Source organism: Schistocerca piceifrons, chromosome 10, assembly GCF_021461385.2.
Source record: "Schistocerca piceifrons isolate TAMUIC-IGC-003096 chromosome 10, iqSchPice1.1, whole genome shotgun sequence".
NCBI classification, from domain to species: Eukaryota; Metazoa; Arthropoda; class Insecta; order Orthoptera; family Acrididae; genus Schistocerca; species Schistocerca piceifrons.
The window spans coordinates 90,143,794-90,157,467 of record NC_060147.1 but is presented as its reverse complement, the minus strand read 5'-3'; positions in this window follow the sequence as shown (position 1 = coordinate 90,157,467).

Sequence of the window (13,674 nt, the reverse complement as noted above, 5' to 3'; positions counted from 1 at the left end):
CGAGGTAAGCAACAATGGTGCAGAAACAGGTTGCAAAATACTGCATGACAAAAAAGTTCTGGTGTTAGGTAGTTCCTATGGTAGAGGTTTTGGCGAACTACTGCAGGAAAATCTAGGCCCAGAGTACCAGGTCACAAACCTTTTCAAGCCTAGTGCAGATCTGGGTCAGGTAACAGAGGATGTAGGTTCTTTACGCAAAGATTTCACAAAGGAGAATGCCGTGGTTATAGTGGGTGGTCCGGGAAGTAGCATTGACAGAGAGACTGAATATTCCATACAGAGTGACCTGGTGAAGATAGCATCAGCAATGAAGCATACGAGTGTGGGATGTGTGCGTGTGCGTGCGTGCGTGTGTGTGTGTGTGTGTTTTTGTTGAGACGCTATGATCGGCCTCATTTGAACTCTTCCGTCGAGAGGGTGAACCGAGTTGGAGTGGCTGATTAGGACGGATATAGGGTCCAATGTTGGTTTGATTCCTGTGGATGCTATCGATAGGTGGGACTACACTAGGCATGGCCTTCACCTCAATAGGAAAGGCAAGGGAGAACTGTCTTGACTGCAGAAAACTTCAGGGGGGGACACTTGTCAGAGGGATGCCTTTGTAGGTTACGGAAGAGGAAAGAAAAAGAGTTTTAAGAGAGTGACAGTTTGAGAAAACAGATGAACAGGAGTCGGATTTTAGCATACAGCCTCCATCTAAACAGAGTTTAACAGAAAGTAATCAGGAACTGCCAGTTCATCTTCGCCAAAGCAGTTATAATCCCATTAGTATGCAGTATCAGTTATCTTTATTACACCAGAACACTCCGGGACTCAGAAATTAAGTTGATGAATTACTCATTTTTACTGATGAAATGAATTCCTCTAACCAAATTGACATAATCTGACTCTCTGAAAATCAAGTGACCACTGGTATAAATATGTTTGACATTTCAGGATTTAAGCTAGCTTCTTACTTCTGCAGAGTAGATATGGATGGAGGAGTTGCTACATTTATTAAAAACTCCCATAAATTCAACAACATTGAAATCAATAAATTCTATTTAGAGCAGCATCTCTAAGCATGTGCAACAGAAGTAGAATTCCATAAGAAATCCTATATAATAGTAACTATTTACCGACCACCTGCAGGAAATTATAATGTATTCCTAAGTCACCTAGAAGCTCTTTTGGGTTATTTAACAGGAAGAAACAAAGAAATTTTGACTGCTGGTGAATAATACAGATTTTCTAATGCAATCTTCCAGTAAGCATTTACTGCAGTTAGTAATGTTGTCTTTCAATCTAACTCACACTATAAACATTACAATGGCTGTCCTTGCGGATTTATTGATTCCAGTTGGAAACATTTCTATAGACAAAGGAACAGAATCATATCATAAAACCCGTAATAAATGGAATATCAGATCGTGACACGCAGCTCCGTGTTTTAGATGTATTTAATATGATAATCTGCTTAGAATTTATGAGTACAGGAGAGTAGTCAATCGACCAAAAATTGAGTGTTTTAGAAAACTGCTCAAAGATATGAACTGGAAAGACGTTTATAGCACTCATGACACGAATGAAAAATATAACTCATTCGTGAACAATGTGAGTGCCATGTTTGAAAATTGTTTTCCTCTAAAAGTTACTCAAATCAGAAGTCTATAATAAAACCATGGATTACTCAAGGAATAAAGATTTCCTGCAAGACAAATAGGAAAATGTATGTGTCGACCAAGAATAGCTCCAATGCTGCTGATTTAGGTAAATACAAGGAATACTGTAAAATATTAAAGAAAGTAATTCAGGTATCTAAACAAATGCACTACGAGAGGAAGATAGCAATGTGAGGGAACAAAATAAAAACAAGGTGTGATATAGTGAAAGAGGAGACTGTAGAAACAGAAAGGAACAGGATCATATAGCATTAAGGGTAGATGACATTAGTAAGCGATGGGTATTGTGTGGGAAATCTATTTAACAAGTACTTAATATCCGTTACTCATAGAATGGGATGGTCAGGATCAGAAAGTAATGCCGTTGAGTATCTGAAACCAGTCTTTACAAATAGCTTCAGGTACATGAATATGTCACTTCACCAAAAGAAATAACTTCCATAGTAAAATCTTTGAAAACGAAGCATTCTAGTGGTTACAATGAAATATCGACAAAGTTAATTAAGGCATGTTCCTGTGAGTTTAGTGCAATTGTAAGTTACTTGTGTAACCAGTAAATTATAACTGGGACATTTCCTGACTGGCTTAAATATCCAGATGTTAAGCCTCTATTCAAGAAAGGCGATAAAGAGATACCATGTAACTACAGACCGATTTCAATTTTGGCAGCATTCTCAAAAATTTCAGGAAAAGTTATGCACAGGCAGCTTCTCAACCATCTGACCACAAACAACACATTATGAAGAACACAGCTTGGGTTTCTGCAGGGCCCATCTTAGGGCCATTGCTTTTTCTTGTGTACATTAATGATCTCTCATCAGTTACACGGGCAGAAGCCGAGTTCGTTTTGTTTGCAGATGACAAGTATTGCAATGAATAGTATGCCTGGTGTAGTTCTAGAAAGATCTGCTAATGATATTTTCATTGATATTAATAAATGGTTTAAAGCCGACTCACTGACAAACTTCAAAAAGACTCACTATATGCAATTCAGAACCTGTAAGAGGTTTCCACCCAGCATATGCATAAAGTACAAAGAAGAGCAGATAGGAGAGGTTGACAGTCTTAATTTACTATCAAGTTGTAATCCCAGGAATTTGAGTTGGGAGGAGCACACCACAGAACTGCAGAAATGTCTTAACAAATCTGTACATGCAATTTGAGTGTTAGCAGATATAGGCGACATAAAAATGAAAACGCTTGCATACTTTCATTCCATAATGTCATATGGTATAATATTTTGCGGTAACTCTTCAAGTCAAATCAAAGTTTTCCGAGTCCACAAGCGTACAACACGTATTACTTGTTGAGTATATTCATGGACGTCCTGTAGAAACCTCTTCAAAGAACTGGGTATACTAACTACTGCCTCTCAGTATATTTACTCCTTAATGAAATTTGTCCTAAATAACGTATCTTTTTCCAACGAACAGCTCAGTTCGTATGTACAATACCAGGATAAAAAATTTTCTGCAAAAAACTTAAAAGCACTTAGTGTAGTTCCAAAAGGGGTCCACTACTCAGGTACACCCCTCTTCAATAATTTGCCAGCAAACAAAACATTTAGTTACAAATAAATATCAGTTTGAAAGGAGCCTGAAAGACTTACTAGCGGCCAACTCCTACTCCATTGACGAATTTTTTAGTAGTATGAATACATACATCATTTGTTTCTATTAGTATTGGTATTTCAGCTAAAAAAATTGTCATGTTCCACATCCATTAGGATCTCAACACGGATCAATGGAACGAAAAACTAATCTCGAGGGGAAGACGTGGTCCTTTAAGTCTGGATTTCTGGGAACACTGCAGGCGAATGGCTGACCTACAGAATGATTTTTACAATTGTTGGAGGGAGAAAGACTAAACAATTCGACCGCAGCGAGAGCTTTGTGTTTTTTATGGGAACTCAGAGGAAGCAGACTCAGCGGACACTATACAGACTACTCTGCCGTGAAATGTAGTCTTTAGGTCTACTACCAGAGACGAAACGACACCGATTTGCTTTCCGGTGTATACCTCAATGATAGATATTCTTCTGAGACTTATCACTGCATCTGACACAGCTTGAATTGGCAGATGAGTCCCGGTGGTATCCGTCTGTACCACCTGCAGTCTTCTTGTCAACGCTTAGCAGTTATTGTGACATCTGGCGGCATGAGCTGGTTAACAAGGAATTTATTTCTCATACCTTATTAAATTGACTTACGGTCACCAATAACTGGACTGACAGGCATAGATAGCTAACTTCATTTGCCTTTTCGGTATAATTGCTGTTATCCACCCTCCCTTTTCGGTGTGATTGCCCTGATCAACCCATGGCTGTGTGGTGTTGAATTACTAACCTTGGGAAGTTGACTGCTACTGACTCCATCTCCTTGTCAAGCAGCATCGCCAAATTTGAACTATTGAAATGTCAATACCCAGGATTCAATACTTGGACCAGAGCCACGTTGCAACAGCATTCATTAAAATTCGCTGCCTAAAATTTTAATGAGCCCCTAAATTCTTTGGGGAGCTAAATGCCTCAGCCGCCCGACTGACCCACGTCATGCCGACTTGTTAGGTTGTAAAATTAATAGAGATAGTGGTTTCAATTTTGATAAATCATGGAATCCGGCACTTGCTGTAATAAATTCGCAAAGACGTCGTCACAGTGTAGCTCAATGATATATCGATATGCCAACACAGATCAACTGCGGAGTCATAGATACAACTCGCGCATTATGCACGTCTCTGCCGCCGACCAACGTCTCAGGCGCATTTGCATCTGTGGCCGCATGCGCAGTCGCGCGGTAGACGAGTATAAAGGGACGAAGCGAGCACTGGAGCGGCAGTCTTGCGGCTCACTCTGAAGATGGCTGAATGCTAGAGAGTTGAAATATTAGGAGATTTCTTGCGGCTGCACACCTGAGACTTAATGGAACAGTCTTTGCGCCACCAAAACCTGAGGATACTATTACATTATTTTCATTCATTACGTATTTTGTCGTACCTTAACAGCTAACTGTCCATGTATTGTCGATCTATGTAAGATTCCTACACTCAGTACTGTCACACTGTCTCTGGGCCCACGTGGCAGTCCTTGAACCTCACCCCTCCTCCCCTCCCTGCGTCCTTTAGGTTCGTTTGAGCCGTTACCAGCGGGCTCACGCGCATGCACAGAGCTGAGGTCGCGTATGAGCAGTGTTTTCTCCCACTTTCTGGCTACTTTAAGTGGGGCTGCCTGCTGTATGAGCAGTAGCAGCAAGCTGCCAGACGCTACCCTGAAAAAACGTTTCTGGCGCAGCCAGATTCGCGCATCCGCAGAGCTGTGCTAGTTTGAGTGGGGTCCGCTCTCTTGCTGTTTACGATCCATCATCGTGAATTGTAAGGTAAGCATTTTATTTATTCTCATATGAAGTCACCTTTACTAGGCAGAGTGCGAAGGAATTGCATGTGGTTGAAACGTGAAATTAACAGTATTTATTCCAGATGTCCAGCGAATCTGAATCAGTTCGTGTGTGGAGCGATGAGGAGCTGGAAATGTTCCAACCGCAATAGAGACAAAGGATCGAAAACAATGTAGAGAATGTGGCGCCAGACTATAGTGGCAGTGAATCTGTAGAACATTTTCGGGTGTGGCGTCACGTGGCAGATGGCCTTATAGGACCTTGAATTTCTGAATCTCTCATTATCAGGCAGGGGGTAACGGGAAACTGCTCCCACTGCAGCACATCTTGATATTTTTGTAGTCTGGTGGTCACGAAGCTGCAGGTTTCAGGGATGTCTCAGATGGGTTCAGTATCTGTATTTCTTCTGTGCTACGTGATATACAGATAGTTACTAACTTCATCAGTAATGTAGGATGGGGAGTTATACAGTGGACGTCCGCTTTAGAAAGAGAAGAGATTGAGGCTCATTTCCGGGGAAACGGATTGCCTCGTGCGATTGGGGGCAATTGACAGTACACACATTAGAACTGATAGTCCTCAGAAAGATCCCAGTCGTATATGAATAGGAAGAATTATTTTTCCATTCAACTGCAAGTGGTTTAAAATCATACTGGCGGATTAGGGACTTATTCTTCGCCTATCCAGGCTCTGTACATGACAGGAGAGTGTTCACACTACCAAATGCTCGAAGAAAAGTGTGGAGATTTTCATCATTTGGGTGACAGTGCCTATCCGTTCAGAAATACAGGGTATTTGACCGGAGTGCAGTGGGACTTCATATGGCACTTTAAAAAAAACACATGTGTTGTAGAACACTGCTTTGGCCTGTTGAAGCAGCGTTTTCAAGAATTGTAACACTTGAAATTGAGGAGTGTGAAAGAGATGGCGCACTTCATCCGAGCGTGCTTCACAATCTCGCAGTGGAAGGTAACTTGGAGTTAGGAGACAACGAAGGTACATACAGCAATAACCTGTATCATTTCATTATTTTACTACATTCACAATTTTGTAAACGCTGCTAACAAGAATTCAGTTATTTGAATACTAAGCTTATGAGTGTATTTAAGTATCTGATCCACACAGGTGAAGATGATGAATCAGTAGTTGGCTTTTACAACACGCATGACAAGTGGCATTACCAAGAGGAACCTTAGTTGCAGTCCAGTTGCAAATGTAAAAGCAGCACCAGATGCCCTATCAACAACATGACAACAAACGTAAGTAAAACCGTATCGGATAAAACTATACCCTCTGATTAACAACTTTAGTTACTCCTTTTTTAGTATGGCAAATTACCGAAAAATGCCATAAATTGTTTAGCATTGGATCGTGTAGTCTTCCGACACATTTGGTTATTTGTTCAAAATGGAACTGTTAACATCGGAATTCGCGAAATCTCGAGGCCCCAGTGGACCTGAAATTCAGTGTCGTTAGTAGTATCGTTTCAGTTATGTGAGTTTGCTTCGTAGCTGTTTGAAAGCTTCCAGCTTTTCCACCGTATTGAAGTGTACACACAGGGCTGGAGACATGCATATGCATATCCCTTGTTAGTCAATCTGTCTCATCGACTCACCTGGCCTTGTACATGTGAGCGTGCCAGACAGCTGATGTTAGGACACGTGGGGCAGACAGCCTTTGTATACTCGGACCTATACAGCACTGCCTATTAGAAATGTGTTAAGAATTTTTTGTGAACCATTGAAATGATCGACGAAGAGCGCTATCGCCATTCCCAACAATTTTCGTATTGTAATCGTCTTCTGTCGTCTTCTCTGTGGGCGCACTGTGTGATCATGTCTGCTGCTTAGTTGGAAACACCTGACTGGCCACATTTCTCAGCATCTCGCCTCTAGCCACACCTCTACACCATTTTCAAACAACACTAGAGAAAAATATAGAACGACTAAGTTTTATTTAACAATCGCTATACAGATTGTAAATGTATATGTAACAGACAAAAATCTACATTTTGGTATGTTAAAATTTTTCAGTTTCGTAACTACGTAGTTCCTGAGGTATTTTATACCTAAATTTTCTTTCGATATCTTCTTTCAGTGCATGTAATTTGTAATATAGTGAACATATATACTTATTTTTTATTTTTGTGTTATTTCAATGCAATGAAAATCAAAGAACATTCCAGTAACAAAAATAAAATCAAGACCGAAACAAAATTCAATTCGAACTAAAAGTGGGGCCTTGTGTAAGCTATGCCATGTCAGTTGAGTGGTATGTGTGTCTAAGGTTATATATCGTACTTTGAAGGAATTTTAAGTCCCTGGGAAAGAGTATTGGACATTTTCTCGTTTATCTGATTCTGGCACAATAGAAGTATAGGAGTGAAGGCGACCACTGACGGAAGTGAAATTCATTAATTTTTTGATAGTACTGTATCTACTCTTACCATGTTGCATTCGTGCATCTGAAGAAAAAATTTACAAAGGGAAAATTGGAAGATATGGAATAATTTGTAACATAAGCACATACTTTTATGTTCTATTATTAATGCTTCACCACATCTGCAGCGTTGTGTGAACACAATGAATTAGAGATGGCTGATGCTAAATTCCAGCTGTGAAATGATCTTGACAAATTGCAGTGCAGATGCCTGATATCACAAGCTGCACTATGTTCAGTCTAGGGAACTTGATGGAAAAGAATGAGGAAGCTCAGAAAAGTAACAGACCATTCAAATTAGGTAGAGTGTGTAATCTGTTTGTGCTGCAAAGTGCCACAAGAAACTTGAAAGTCTGCCCTGGAGGCAAATTAACGTAGATCTAGTAAGCTGTCATCTGAATCACCCATGGCATCGGTTGTGCTGCTTATGTAGGATCACATACACGGTGCTCATAAATCACACACTGACCTCGTGATATGACATCCCTGTCCCAGAGTCTCCGTTTTCCACCACACAGTCACGTTGCCCCAGCTTAAAAGCAGCATCTACGGCTTTTCAGTGTCCCAGTTGCTATCGAGTTTACCTTTCTCATGTGCATGTTGTCGATATCTCGTCTCATTTGTGAGTACAGTATGACACATGACAATAACAATCTTCTGTGATAAGGGAATATTATTATTTTAGGCAATACGGATTATTTATTTTGTTGACCTCTTCATCAGGTGTTCTGATGTATCTTGTTTAACTGTTTCATGGTATATGAATATTTTTGATTTATTGGTTTTTGTGCTGAATTAAGAAACTTGCCTAGATCTTATCGTAATAACGACCTTTCCCCTCAATTTTTTGACCCTGAGAAACCTATTAATCTTCCAAAAGTTCATTTCTAATATTACCTTTCTCTTAAGTTTTCTTTATCATGAATTATATTCTCTCTAGTCTGGTCATTTCAACAGTTTGATAATATGAATTTTATTGCTCTTTTCCCCATTTATGAGAAGTTAGTGATTTCTCTAAGACAAGAGATGGTTCAAGCATTAGCTACCCACGTGCAACTGGTACCTTCAAAAACTCCAGTCAGAGCAATTTTCCTCTTCCGACATTCAGTATAGTAATTTATATAACGGAATTTAGATCTTATTATAGATATGACATTCATTTTGTGCTGCTATAAAATTAAAGTATTAGTATGGTTTTTTCATTACTTTTGTCCATATAACGTAGCAAATAGTGTATTAGTGCCCTTTGCAGTACGTATGTTTGTTTTACTTTTTTCATTTGTTTAAAAAAAAATGTTCACAATACATGAAAATGTGCACTCAGGTGTACATCACTTCATAATGAACGTGTGATAAACTTTGGTCCGTTTTTTACACCTTCTGTTTCACTGAAAGTGCTAAATATGAGCTCACTTTTTATTTTTCTGTAGGAAAAACTAAACAAAGAGAGACCTAGCTGCTCGAACTATATAAGCAAATCTCATAGGTTAAAAGCGAGACAGTAGTTGTAACACTATGGGTAAGTGATAAGGGCCCAGGCAGCTTCTTGCTGAATAGGGTCTGAAGCATGTGAAGGTGCGAGGGGGGGGGGGAGACCTGTAGTCGCTTGCGGGGAGGGGGGGGGGGTGTTACCGGCCAGAGGGCGGGAGTGTCTCCCCACAACCACCTTTAACACTGGAAGTGGTGGAGTATTATAGGCTGGGGGAAAATCCGCTCTCGATCTCAGGAAATTCAGAACTTTGGTAGGTGCTGTCCCACCATCCGCAAGCATCTGATGTAGACAAGCTGGGCGTATGCTGCGGATCAGCCAACAGGGCGCACTCGACAAGAACACGTGCCATCTGCAGTAGACTACCGCAGCTGCAGTGTGGAGGATCCTCCTGACGCAGAAGGAACTCATGTGAGTATCGTGTGGTTGACGCCCACTTGCCACAACCTAACGGCATCTTTCTGAGGTACCTGGAAAGATGGATGACACAGCTTCGAGTACATGTCGGCCGCTTTCAACTTCTTTTGGGTCATAGCAGCCTGCCATTCCAATTCCCACAGCCTCCAAATATTGTGTCGTTATAGTAATCCTGCGTCTGTGCCTAGTATCCTGATATGAAGTTTTTTTTTGGTGGGGTTTAAGGGCGCTCAACTACTGAGGTCATTAGCTCCCAGTCACTGTTGTTAGAGCACATGGAATCTAGTAAAACTCAAGGGGATGGGGGCGGACACCAAAAGGACCTGACAAAGATGCAGATAACATAAGTAAAAAGGTTAGATGTCTTTGGACAAGCCAGTCAAAGTTATAAAACGCAGAATACGAACAGCTGCTCGAGCGTCATCAGCTAAAACATCTGGTTAAGTAGATGGCAGGGACAGGACAACACGAAATTGACTAAAACGGGGACACGACAATAAAACATGGCGCACTGATAATGCCTGACCACAAGGGCACTGTGGGGCTGCGTCACCGGAGAGCAGGTAGCGGTGGCAAAACCGGCAATGCCTAATCCGCAACCTGGTCAGAAGGACCTCCTCTCGCCGAGATGGTTGGGAGGAGGTTGTCCAAGCAGTTGGGAGCGGTTTCACTGCCTGGAGCTTGTTTCCTTGGAGGGATGACCAAGCATCCCACCACAACGACAAGCCTCTTACATACATCCCCACGAACGTCAGATGACGGGACACAATGGGAGACTGGCCGAGGCAGGAGGACTGCAGCCTTGGCTGCAGCATCCGCAGCCTCATTCCCAGGCACTCCTACATGTCCGGGAACCCACAGAAAGCTGACAGGAGAACCATTATCAGTGAAAGAATGGAGGGACTGCTGCATCCGTTGAATCAAGGGATGGACCGGATAGGGAGCTTCAAGGCTCTGAAGAGCACTGAGTGAGTCAGAGCAGAGTACATACGATGAATGGCGGTGGCGGGGGGCATACTGAACGGCCTGATGGAGAGCGAAAAGCTCGACCGTAAAGCTCGAACATTGGTCGAGGAGCCGGTATTTAAAGGTGGCGGCCCTGACGACAAAGGCACAGCCGACACCATCGTCAGTTTTGGAGCCATCAGTGTAAATAAAGGTGTGACCGGCAAGTCGAGCACGAAGTTCGACAAACCGTGAGCAATACACTGCAGCCGGAGTACCCTCCTTCGGGAGTGAGCTGAGGTCGAGATAAATATGAACCGGAGCCTGGAGCCAAGGTGGTGTCGGGCTCTCACCCTCTCTGAAGGTGGTAGGGAGGGCAAAATCCAATTGTCGAAGCAGGCGAAGGAAGCGGACTCCGGGGGGCAGCAGGGCAGAAACATACAACCTGTACTGACGGTCGAGAGAATCGGCGAAGAAGGACTTGTAAGAGAGGTGGTCGGGCATAGACAACAGCCGGCAGGCATACCGACACAGCAGTACGTCGTGCCGGTAGGTCAATGGTAATTCGGCAGCTTCAGCATAAAGACTCTCGACAGGACTAGTGTAGAAGGCTCCGGTCGCAAGACGTATCCCCCGATGGTGGATGGAGTTGAGCCGGCGTAAGAGGGATGGCCGAGCGGACGAGTAGACGAAGCTCCCATAATCCAGCTTCGATCGGACTATGGACCGATACAAGCGAAGCAGGACAGTGCGATCCGCTCCCCAAGATGAACCGCTAAGAACTCTGAGGACATTAAGAGAACGTGTACAACAGGCCGAAAAATAAGAGACATGTGGAGACCAACACAATTTCCTGTCCAACGTGAGCCCTAGAAACTTAGTTGTGTCCACGAATGGGAGAACAACAGGACCGAGATTTAAGGATTGCGGAAGGAACGTTTTATGTCGCCAAAAGTTGATACAAATCGTCTTCTCTTCAGAGAACCGGAAGCCATTTGCCACACTCCATGAGTAGAGGCTGTCTAGACAACGCTGAAGGCAGCGCTCCAGGAGGCATGTTCTCTGGGCACTGCAGTAGATCGCGAAGTCACCGACAAAGAGAGAACCTGAGACATTAGGTGGAATGCAATCCATAATTGGATTGATCACGATGGATAAAAGGGCTACGCCCAAGATGGAGCCCTGAGGCACTCCGTTCTCCTGGAGGAAGACGTCTGACAATACGGAACCCACACGTACCCTAAACTTTTGATCCGTTAAAAAGGAATCAATAAAAAGGGGCAGGCGACCGCGTAGGCCCCACCTGTGACGGAGTGTAGATGGTACAAACTGAAAAAGTAAAAGCAGAAAGAGTAATATGGACAGCTATTGCTTGGAGTGGGGTGGTCAATGGGATGGGATGGTAATAGACATCGTCCCGAACGAGCAACATGACCCCACCATGAGCTGGGATACCGTCCACAGGGGTGAGGTCATACCGCTCCGAGGTATAGTGGGTGAAGGCAATACTGTCAGTCGGGCGCAACTTGGTTTCCTGGAGTCAAAGGACGAGCGGACAGTGCAGGCGGAGGAGCAGTTGTAATTCCTCCCGATTAGATCGAATACCTCTTATGTTCCAATGAAACAACGCCATCGCTCGTCAAAAAATTGGGGGAACGAGACGGGGGAAGAGCTGGTCACATCGACGGCCACGGGGGGCCAGGTTGCGAGGGAACAACGGTACAACCGGCGGGAGGCGGATCCGGTTCCATCGAGTCGTCGCCAGCTGCGGCCACTGTCCCTGGTTGTGTAGGAGGGGCAGCATCATTTGCCGACGAGAGGCCAGCTGAGCGCCTGGCAGCAGAGCGTCCCGGCGAAACTGAGGACGGCCGGGAGCAGCGACTCACGGATGGAGCGTCAGACGAAACGCGCCGGAGTGGAGAGGGGATAGAGACTTCTTCTTGGAGGCCTTCTTGGAAGGCCAAGGAGACACAGGGATGGTGGGCTGGACCCGAAGAAGGTCCTCACGCGCGGGGTCCGTTTTGGAACGCTGGACCTCGGAAGCTGGGGTCCGGAACGTTTCCCCGATGGACACCTGAGAAGAGGATCGCTTCTCAGGTGGCGGGGGGAGAGGAGGAGGTGGAAGGGTCGCCCCTGGGGCAGAGGGGGCAGGGGCCACGGGGGAGGAGGATTTGGAAGGAAGGGATTTGGGAGGCGGAGGCAGAGCCCCCTGATGGGCGGAGGAGGCGGAGGGGGGACAGGATAGGGCTGAGGATACCGCGGAAGGAGTGGACACAACTGAGGCAAACGTAGTGGTCAACGGCACGGGATGGAGGCGGTCATACATCTTCCTGGCCTCAGAATAAGAGAGCCGATCCAAAGTTTTGAGTTCTTGTATCTTCTTCTCCTTCTGATATGCGGGGCAGTCTGAGGATCTAGGCGAGTGGATGCCAGGAAAATTAATGCACCGAGGTGCTGGGGTGCAAGTATGTTCCTCACGAAGAGGACGTCCACAATCGCCACAAAGGGGCTCAGCCTCACACCGTGTCAACATGTGCCCAAAGCGCAAACACCGAAAACACCGCACAGGAGGCGGGACGTAATGTCGCACGTCGCACCTGTAGCACATCACCTTTACCTTCTCCGGGAGAACGTCCCCCTCGAAGGCAAGGATAAAGGCCCCGGTTCGATGCGACGGTCTTTGGGGCCGCGCTGGACTCGCCGGACGAAATGCACGCCTCGGCGCTCCAGGTTGGCCCTGAGCTCCTCATCAGATTGTAGCAGGAGGTCACGATGAAAAATAACCCCCTGTGTCCTATTTAGTGCCAGATGTGGGACAATGGATACTGGGATGTCCCCTAGGCGGTCGCACGCCTGGAGCGCCGCCGACTGTGTGGCTGAGGTGGTCTTGATAACAACGGACCCTGAACGCATCTTGCTGAGAGCCTAGATTTCCCTGGCGATGTCCTCAATGTGCTGATCAAAAACATGGGCTTGGAGGTGGCGAACGTCCCCCCATCGGTTCGAGAACAGGCCAAATAGCGGGGGAAGTACTTCGCCCCAAGCCGGCGGGCCTGTCCCTCCTCCCAGGGAGTGGCCAAGGGGGAAAGGACAGGAGAACCAGAACTAGGAATGGTACCTTTTCTTTTGAAAGACTCGGCCGCAGAGTGACCTGATACGTGTTAACGTTTCATCTGCGAAACGTCCGCCCCGATACCACCCACTCCGACCAGGGGCTCTCCCCACGGGCGCCACCCAGCCTCAGCAAGGGCCACCTGGCAGGATGACCGTTGCCGGGAGTCCTGATGCCCCAAGGACACGGGCATCTACTCCCTGGCCGACGTGGGGAGGG